This window comes from Ovis canadensis, chromosome 6 (genome assembly GCF_042477335.2).
Source record: "Ovis canadensis isolate MfBH-ARS-UI-01 breed Bighorn chromosome 6, ARS-UI_OviCan_v2, whole genome shotgun sequence".
Taxonomy (NCBI): Eukaryota; Metazoa; Chordata; class Mammalia; order Artiodactyla; family Bovidae; genus Ovis; species Ovis canadensis.
The window spans coordinates 126,277,809-126,287,330 of record NC_091250.1 but is presented as its reverse complement, the minus strand read 5'-3'; positions in this window follow the sequence as shown (position 1 = coordinate 126,287,330).

The following is a 9,522-nucleotide window of genomic DNA, read 5'->3' as shown; positions in this document are numbered from 1 at the left end:
TAATTCATGAAACAACCATGATATGTCAAACCCCTCTCTTCTAGAAGATGGAATATAACAGATAGTAAAGAACTATGATATCCTTTATCCATCCCTCTTCAATTTGTAAAGGTTCCAGCTTCAGCCCAGAGTTTATTTTCCAGAAACAAATCCAGCGTCCACTCCACCTCTTTGTCTGTGCTGGTTCCTCTACCAGGAATCTGTTTGTCACCTTGGAGGAATGCCACATCATCCATGAAGACTTGCTAGTTACATGCTCCTCTTTGGTGTTTATCATATTTTATTAGCCATAATGTAACATGTTTCCAATCATGCCCTTTTTCATCCTCTAGTGAAAATAAATTTCTAACAGCAGAGATTATGCCTACGCATCTTTGTATTTTGAGCACTTTTCCTAGTTTCTAGATCTAGTAAGTGTTCAATCAATGCTTATCAAATGTGTATATGCATGAACACTTTATTTATATCAAAGGTTTAATGTGCGTGGGCTTCCCTTGTGGCTTAGCTGGTAAAGAATCTGCCTGCAATGCAGGAGACCTGGGTTTGATCCCTGGATTGGGAAGATCTCCTGGAGAAGGGAAAGGCTACCCCTTCCAGTATTCTGGTCTGGAGGATTCTATGGACTGTATAGTCCATGGGGTCGCAAAGAGTTGGACAGGACTGAGTGACGTTCACTTTCACTTTCTAATGTGCATCCACATCTGTAGGATTTTTCACAACTCACATCATCTAACCCTAAAAATTTCCATAAAAGGTGAATAGTTCCTTTCTCATGAGGCAACTGAATCTGAAAAAAATCTAGATAATTTTGTCAAATTCTGACCAGTGTCTAGAAACTGAATATAGTGTTTAAACCTAACAGTTTGCTTGTTCAGAGTTGTACACAGAACTATGAAAATGGGTTCTCTGTCTAAGCAAGTTTCCACTGATGTTTTCTACCCTTGCATTCCAGTAATTTCCTTCATAACCATCAGCCCAATGATAATGATGTGTTCATGTGTCTGCCTGCGTGCATGTCTGCTCAGTCACGCGCAACTCTTTGCAATCCCATGAACTGTAGTCCGCCAGGCTCCTCTGTCCATGGGATTTCCCAGGCACGCTGGAGTGAGTTACCATTTCTTCCTCCAGGGGATGTTGCTGACTCAGGGATCAAACCAGTGTCTCCTGCTTTAGCAGGCAGTTTCTTTACCACTGAGCCACCAGGGAAGCCTATGTGTTTCTCAAGCTCCTTCTATCTCTAGCCCTAGATCTTAAGCCTGTCTCCTCTATGTCTTGATTTAACAAGCACAGCCTTTCTGTTCTGTTTAGTGGCTCACCACCAGCACCTAGCAAAACACCCAGCACATTGCAAATCCCCAAGAGCGAGGCAAATCCTATTCATGCCCCTCTTTTTTTACATTTTTAAACACCATGCCATTTCTAGGATAAGTATGAAGATGATGCAAAGAACCTGTAAGCCTAATTGAGCCCAAATAACTTCCACTAATTTTACCAACTACTCTAAGAAAAGACATTTAATGTCACATTTTTCTTCTATAAAGTGCTGCTGCTGCTGCTGCTGCTGCTGCTGCTGCTAAGTGCTTCAGTCGTGTCCAGCTCTGTGCAACCCCATAGACAGCAGTCCACCAGGCTCCCCCATCCCTGGGATTCTCCAGGCAAGAATACTGGAGTGGGTTGCCATTTCCTTCTCCAATGCATGAAAGTGAAAGGTGAAAATGATGTTGCTCAGATGTGTCCAACTCTGTGCGACCCCATGGACTGCAGCCCACCAGGCTCCTCTGTCCATGGGATTTGCCAGGCAAGAGGACTGGAGCAGGGTGCCATCGCCTTCTCTGAAAATGATGCTAACAAAGCCTAAATGTCACAGCTAGTATGAAAAACCCATTGAAATAATCAATGAAAAGTGATCAACCTGAGTTCCAGAAAATCTCTTTCTCCCCATTCCTTTGAGGTCATTTCACCTGATACTATTTTCAATGTAGAAAGAGTTTTCACTTAAACTGTAAAAACAAAATTGTCATTTTGAAGAACACACATAGTGCTGATTATAATCATCTGAAAGAAGTTCTAGCCCTCAAGCTGAATTCATGAAATGAACATTACCACGTCCTCTGTCTGCGCTCTCGCTAGAACTAGTGAAAAAGGGGACATTTCAAAGAAGAAAGGAAAATAATCCCAGCTGGCTCAGATTTATAAGTTGAAGGAAACGCATGCCAAGAACATATGGCAATTCATTTAGCAAACATTTAAAGGGTATCTATCACGTGCCTAGTGCTGTAATATGTACTTGAAGATGAAAACAACGTGGTAAGTTGTTCCTCATCCACGGGTGACTGTCATGCCCTGGAAAACATCTGCATTTTGTACCAACTTTCTGTGGGGAAAATATATATTCTCTTGACGTCGGCTTTTACATTTGCAAGACTATAAAAATAATTTCCAGGTCACCTTCACAAAAGCATGGAGATTTCCAAGAGAAATGTACGTGAAAAAGCCACTGATCCATCGATTCAAGAAATATTAACTAAATGCCTTCTGTGTTCTGAGCAGTGACCATACAAAGGTTGGCCGTGCATACAAGTGCCACCTTACCACTTTTATGTGCTTTACGAGTTGGAAAGCATTGATACTCAGTAAATCATGAGTGCTACAAAAAGGCTCAGGTGCTAGAAGAATTTAGCAAAGCTTCAACAGTATAGTAGCAGCAATATCAACAGCTATACCTTTCATCTGCCCAATTTGGTAGAAGGCCTAACATGGGAGCATTTTATTAACAAAACACACTCTCCAGGTGAACAAAATACTTTGTGTTTAATTTGTAAATACAGGTTCCTACCAGCTTGTTTAATGTCTAGGATAGCTATAATAGAATGAGCCTTTCCTGAATCAACATGTCCTCCAGAATTATTCAAAATTAGTAAAACTATTGACATTGACTTGATTTTAACAGAAAATCTCAACATTTGATGTAACTCAGGGTTATATAAAGCATAGTTCTCTAGGATTATGAACTTAGAGGTTTTGCTCTTGGCATGGAACCCATATTGGGAGTATATATCAGTTAAAATGCAGACAGATCTTAACTTAAGCATCAGTTAAGTTTCCATTATAAGAAATAGTTTTATGGATCAGCAATCTGATTACTGTATGTAATCGTATTCATTTACACCTGACACATTTCCAAATTTGACCTCCTATGTAGGAAACATTTAGTCTCTATCATAAGTATAGGCTGCTGAACATAGGCCTTTTGGTAAATTAATCATATTTCCTGCACCCAGTGTTCCCACAACAATGTCTGTATAACTCTATTTCAAACTTTATCCTGCTGCATTATAATAATCCTTTGTCAATGTTTGCCATTCAAATCCTATGTCCATACTTAACCATCTGTGCCATCTCCCTCTCTTGTACAGGGTGGTAATAATATGTCTCTCTCAGGTCTGTGATGGTGAAATGATCCATCAAGGGGCCAACAGGATGGTCACCAGTGCCCTCTCTTTCTTTGATTGTTGCTGCCTTTTCACACAGAAGCGTCTCTAGCTGAGTCCTGTTCAGTCTGGAGGTAGAGCTTTTCCTACAATATGTCATCTCCAGTTAGTGGGTGCTGCTTGTGAGGTCAGCTTTTCAACTCAGGGCATGTGAACATAAAAGCCAGCAGGGGCCAGCAGTTTGGAACCACTCCCATCTAAACTGGAAAGCTGTGAGCCCATGACTCAGCTTGCTCCCTTTCAAAGCACAGTTTCAGGATAAGCCTGGCACAGAGGTGACACTCACTGCATGACTGTTGAAAGGGTGAAGTGAATCATTGTCTAGGATCACTAGAGAAAACAGATAAAATGTAACTCTAATGCTTAGCTGACAAATTTAAGGGCAGTGTATATGAGAGACCAGGCTATTTTGCTAAGTTGTATTATTGCTTGATAACTGACTGTTTAACAAAACAATTCATCTTTGACACAAAACTCACTGTGTTGGACCAATGTTAACTTGTGTCTGACTCTGTGACCCAATGGACTATAGCCTGCCGCACACCTCTGTCCATGGGATTTTCCCAGCATGGATACAGGAATGGGTTGCCATCCCCTTCTCCAGGGGATCTTCCCAACCCAGGGACTGAACCCAGGTCTCCTATATTGCAGCCAGATTCCTTACTGTCTGAGTCACCAGGGAAACCATGTGTAGGAACAGGTTTATGATTTTTTGTCTACTTCTGCAATTTGGAAGTCAATGCATGCTCATTAGTAGTAAAAATAATAATTTAACACCTATAGCTTAAAAAAAGGTACTGTGTGCTGAGTGCTAGACCTGTGTTTGAAATTCACTGATTTGCCAAGTGTTTCCTGACCTATTATTCAGGAAGGAGAGACATATACAGGGAAATATGGAGTTTGAATTTTAAAGACCAAGACTCAAATATCCCTAAATCTCAGCCCCCTCATTTAGATATAGCATGGGTGATTTCTATCTTATCAGATTATTAAAAGAACTAAATAAAATAGTGCCTTGGAAAATGCAGTTGCTGTTGCTCAATAGTGTAAGGAATGTCTAACTCTGTGACCCCATGGACTGCAGCACATCAGACTTTCCAGTCCATCACTACCTCCCAGAGTTTGTTCAAACTCATATCCATTGAATTAATGATGCCATCCAACCATCTTATCATCTGTCATCACCTTCTCCTCCTGCCCTCAATCTTTCCCAGCATCAGGGTCTTTTCCAATGAGTGGGCTCTTTGCATCAGTAGCCAAAGTATTGAAGCTTCAGCATTAGTCCTTCCAGGGAATATTCAGGATTGATTTCCTCTAGGATTGACTGGTTTGATCTTCTTGCAGTCCAAAAGATTCTCAAGAGTCTCTAGTACCGCAATTCAAAAGCATCAATTTTTCAGTTCTCAGCCTTCTTTCTGGTCCAGTTCTCACATCTGTACATAAGTACTGGAAAAACCATATATGGACCCTTGTTAACAAAGTGATGTCTCTTTTTAATACACTGTCTAGGTTTGTTATGACTTCTTGCAAGGAGCAAATGTCTTTTAATTTCATGGCTACAGTCATCATCCACAGTGATTTTGGGGCCCAAGAAAATAAAATTTGTCACTGTTTCCACTTTTCCCCCTTCCATTTCCCAGAAAGAGATGGGACTTAGTTTTTGTAAAGTTGAGCTTTAAGCTGACCTTTTCACTCTTCTATTTAAAATGCAGTAGGCACTAAATAATTCATCCCTCTTTCCAAGAATAATTGTCCACATTTATAAAATAAAGGTAGTATTTCTATAATAGCATTATTGAGATTGAAATAATGTATGTGAAGTGCCTTTTAAATAATAAATTGCTACTAAAATGTATCTTTAATGAAATTAATTAGTAGACCTGAAAATATTTTATTCCAAATATTTTAGTCTTCCTTTAAAGAAACTTAAAAAAGAGGTTTTTGATAAAAATTGATTTATTTTTAAAAATTAAAATAGGTGAAGCCTAAAATTAGACTCTTAAAACTATTTTTAGAACCTACAAAATAAATGTGCTGACTGACAAAGTCTGTGCCAACGCTTTGCCTGATAGAATTATCATTTTCCACTTTTGAATTGTTTGAAAGAACAGATTTTACTGCTGAGTAAATGACACCTGATATGGTCAATAGAAAGCTCTTGAAGGAGCAAAACTCTTTTCTTTAAACTTTTCCTACTACAAAGATATTATTTAATAAGCTATCCCTCTAGCAGTGTTCCAATTAGTGAAAGTGAAAGTCACTCAGTTGTGTCCAACTCTTTACCACTCCGTGAACTATACAATCCAAGGAATTCTCCAGGCAAGAATACTGGAATGGGTAGCCTTTCCTTTCTCTAGGGGATCTTCCCAACCCAGGGATCAAACCCAGGTCTCCTGCATTGCAGGCAGATTCTTTACCAGCTGAATCACAAAGGAAGCCCAAGAATACTGGAGTCAGTAGCCTATCCCTTGTCCAGTGGCTCTTCCCAACCCAGGAGTTGAACTGGGGTCTCTGACATTGCAGGTGGATTCATTACAAATGGAGCTATGAGGGAAGCCCTTCAATTAACAGAAGATTGAAAGAATCACCACTGTCCCCAAAGCCTGGAATTGCAGGTTATTTGCCAGTGGGCCCTGGCATTTGGCATTACAGTGGATGCTCATTTATCCAACATCCTTGAAAGAAGCACTTTTGGGTAAGGGACAGTTTGCAAACAACTTAAAGCTATATTTTCAACACAGTAACTAAGCTTGGTTAAATACTTGTATGGAAATCTTATAACTGAATGTTGTATTTCTCTACTTGCTCACTAAAATAGTATATCAAATGTTGTTGTTTAGTCACTAAGTCATTTTCAACTGTTTGTGACCCATGGACTGCATCACACCAGGCTTCCCTATCCTTGACTATCTCCTGGAGTTTGCTCAAACTCATGTCCATTGAGTTGGTGATGCCATCCAACCATCTCATCCTCTGTCCTCCCCTTCTCCTCACACCTTCAATCTTTCCCAGCAGCAGGGTCTTTTCCAGTGAGTTGACTCTTCACATCAGGCGGCCAAAGTATTGAAGCTTCAGCTTCAGCATCAGTCCTTCCAATGAATATTCAGGGTTGATTTCCTTTAGGATTGACAGTTGTAATTTAGAATATTTTCATGGGTGTGAAGAATGGAAGCCTCTTTGCCCTGCACTGAAAGCTTCCAGATTGCTGTGCTTAGAATGATCACATCTGGTCCTTTTTCTTGTTTTGGCATTTCTCTCCAACAGCTCAGTTTTCAGCTTGTGCTTTTCAACTTGTCATTTCATCTGCCTTCATGCCTGCTGTATCTCTTGCTGCTACTCTTGAAGGTCAGTTAGAATAGAATGATTGATTTTGATCTGTCCACATCTTGGGAAACTCTTCAACTTGGGACATTGGATGTAGCTGGTTGGTCAGTATATTTACAAGCTGTCATCTAGTACAACTGAGATTAGAGCATGTTAGAAATCAGAGTAAAGGAGAAGCAGTGATAAATATTATTTATATAAGAGCCCAAGGGATTCCTTGCTGCTGCTGCTAAGTCGCTTCAGTTGTGTCCGACTCTGTGTGACCCCATAGACGGCATCCCACCAGGGTACCCTGTCCCTGGGATTCTCCAGGCAAGAACACTGGAGTGGGTTGCCATTTCATTCTCCAATGCATGAAAGTGAAAAGTGAAAGTGAAGTCGCTCAGTTGTGTCCGACTAGTAGCGACCCCATGGACTGCAGCCCACCAGGCTCCTCCGTCCAAGGGATTTTCCAGGCAAGAGTACTGGAGTGGGATGCGATCGCCTTCTCCGAGGGATTCCTTAGCAAATAACTAGTGATTTTCATTACTGATGCTGAAGTTGAAGATCCAATACTTTGGCCACCTGATGCAAAGAGCTGACTCATTGGACAAGACCCTGATGCTGGGAAAAACTGAGGGCAGGAGGAGAAGGGAACAGCAGAGGATGAGATAATTTGATAGCATCACTCACTTGATGAATTGAATTTGAGCAAACTCTGGGAGATAGTGAAGGATGGGGGAGCTTGGCATATTGCTGCCTATGGGGTGTCAAAGAGTCGGACACAACTTATGGACTGAAGAAACAAATCGTCACTGTAACTTTAAGGCCAATTTTTGTTTCCATGCCTATCCTCAGCTTGTTTCTGGATTGCAGAGATTATACCAAAGAGTTTTCTTCTCCCTCTAAATGTGGAAGCTGCAGCCCTTACTACTTAAATTCACTCCAGATAGATTTTGCTCGCAACTGCTTAGATGTCCCCAGGTGATGTCTATGTAGTGACATATAAGAATTATATGAGTTTTAAGAGTTTGGGGGAAAAAATCAGCCCTGCTTTTTCAACAACATTGATAAACCTGGGGAAATAAGCCAATCACGGGATAAGTACTGTATGATTCCTCTTATATGAGGTACCTGAAACAGTAAATCACAGAAGCAAAAAACAGAGCTACGATCACCAGAGAGCAGGGGGTGGGGGAAGGGTAACTTACTTAGATGGTATAAAGTCTTTATTATGCAAGATCAGTTAGTTTAAGAGACCTGCTGTTTACATAGTGCCTGTAGTCAACAATTCTGTATGGTGCACTTGAAACTTCTTTAAGAAGGCAGCATGAGGCAGGGTGTTCAGGACTGGTGCACTGGGATGACCCTGAGGGATGGGATAGGGAGGGAGGTTGGAGGGGGGTTCAAGATGGGGGACACATGTACACACATGACTGATTCATGTCAATGTATGGCAAAAACCACCACGATATTGTGAAGTAATTAGCCTCCAATTAAAATTAAAAAAAACAACAACAAAGACTTACATGAAAAAAGTTAAAAAAAATTATGTTGGAGCCTGGAAAACATTGAAGATGCAAAAAAAAAAAAAAAAAAAAAACAAAGATAGCTCTCTTGCTCTGTACTTAAAACATGTACACACTGCTGTATTTAACATGGATAACCAACAAAGACCTACTGTGTAGCACAGGGTTCTCTGCCCAATATTATATAACAACCTAAATGGAAAGAGAATTTGAACAAGAATAAAACCATGTACATGGATAACTGAATCACTTTGCTGTACACCTGAAACTAACACAACGTTGTTAAGCAACTATACTCCAACATAAGGTAAAAGGGTTTTTTGTCTTTTTACTTTAAAGGAGCACAAGGACACTATTGGAGTTGTCTGTCACTTTGATTGTAGTGATGATTTCACAGATGTATGCCTGCTGAGTCATTTCAGTCATGCCTAACTCTGTGCAACTTTATGGACTGTAGCCTGCAAGGCTCCTCTGTCCACAAGATTTTCCAGGCAAAAATACTGGAGTGGGTTACCATTGCCTCCTTCAGGGGATCTTCCTGACCCAGAGATCAAACCTGTGTCTCTTATATCTCCTGTACTGGCAGGAAGGTTCTTTACCATTAGTACCACCTGGAAAGCTGTGTGCTTATGTCCAAACTCATCAAATTGTGTACATTAACTATATGCAGATTTTAGTACATCAATTTATACCTTAATAGTTTTTTAATTAAAAAAGAAATTTAAACAGCAATAAAAAGAAAAAAATCAGCCCATTCAAGTGATCACATCTCTACATGTTGTCCTGTAGAAGTGAGAGCTTGTAAACAATTCAAATAGATAGGAGATGCATCTTACAAGCATGACTGTAGCTTCCATAAATGTTTCTCCTGGGTAAAAACCAAGGAGTGTATGTGTACACATCAGCAGTAGTGAAATAAACTCATAGGTCTTCCCTGGCCTGGGTGTCAGTGTTACCTCTGGGACTGTTTGAAAAGACTAAGGAAAATTAAGATCACTGAATCTTAGTTTTTGAAATCCTCCCAGGTTAGAAAGGCTAAATGAGGTAACATGTAGGAAAAGTCATGAAGGCTGCCGCCCTGTGCTCCCTTGCACCTTCCCCTTCCCTATCCCACTAATTGTGTCATTATATACATTATATAAACCCCCCGTGTGTGTGCTAATTTGCTTCAGTTGTGTCCAGCTCTTTGGGACCGCCTG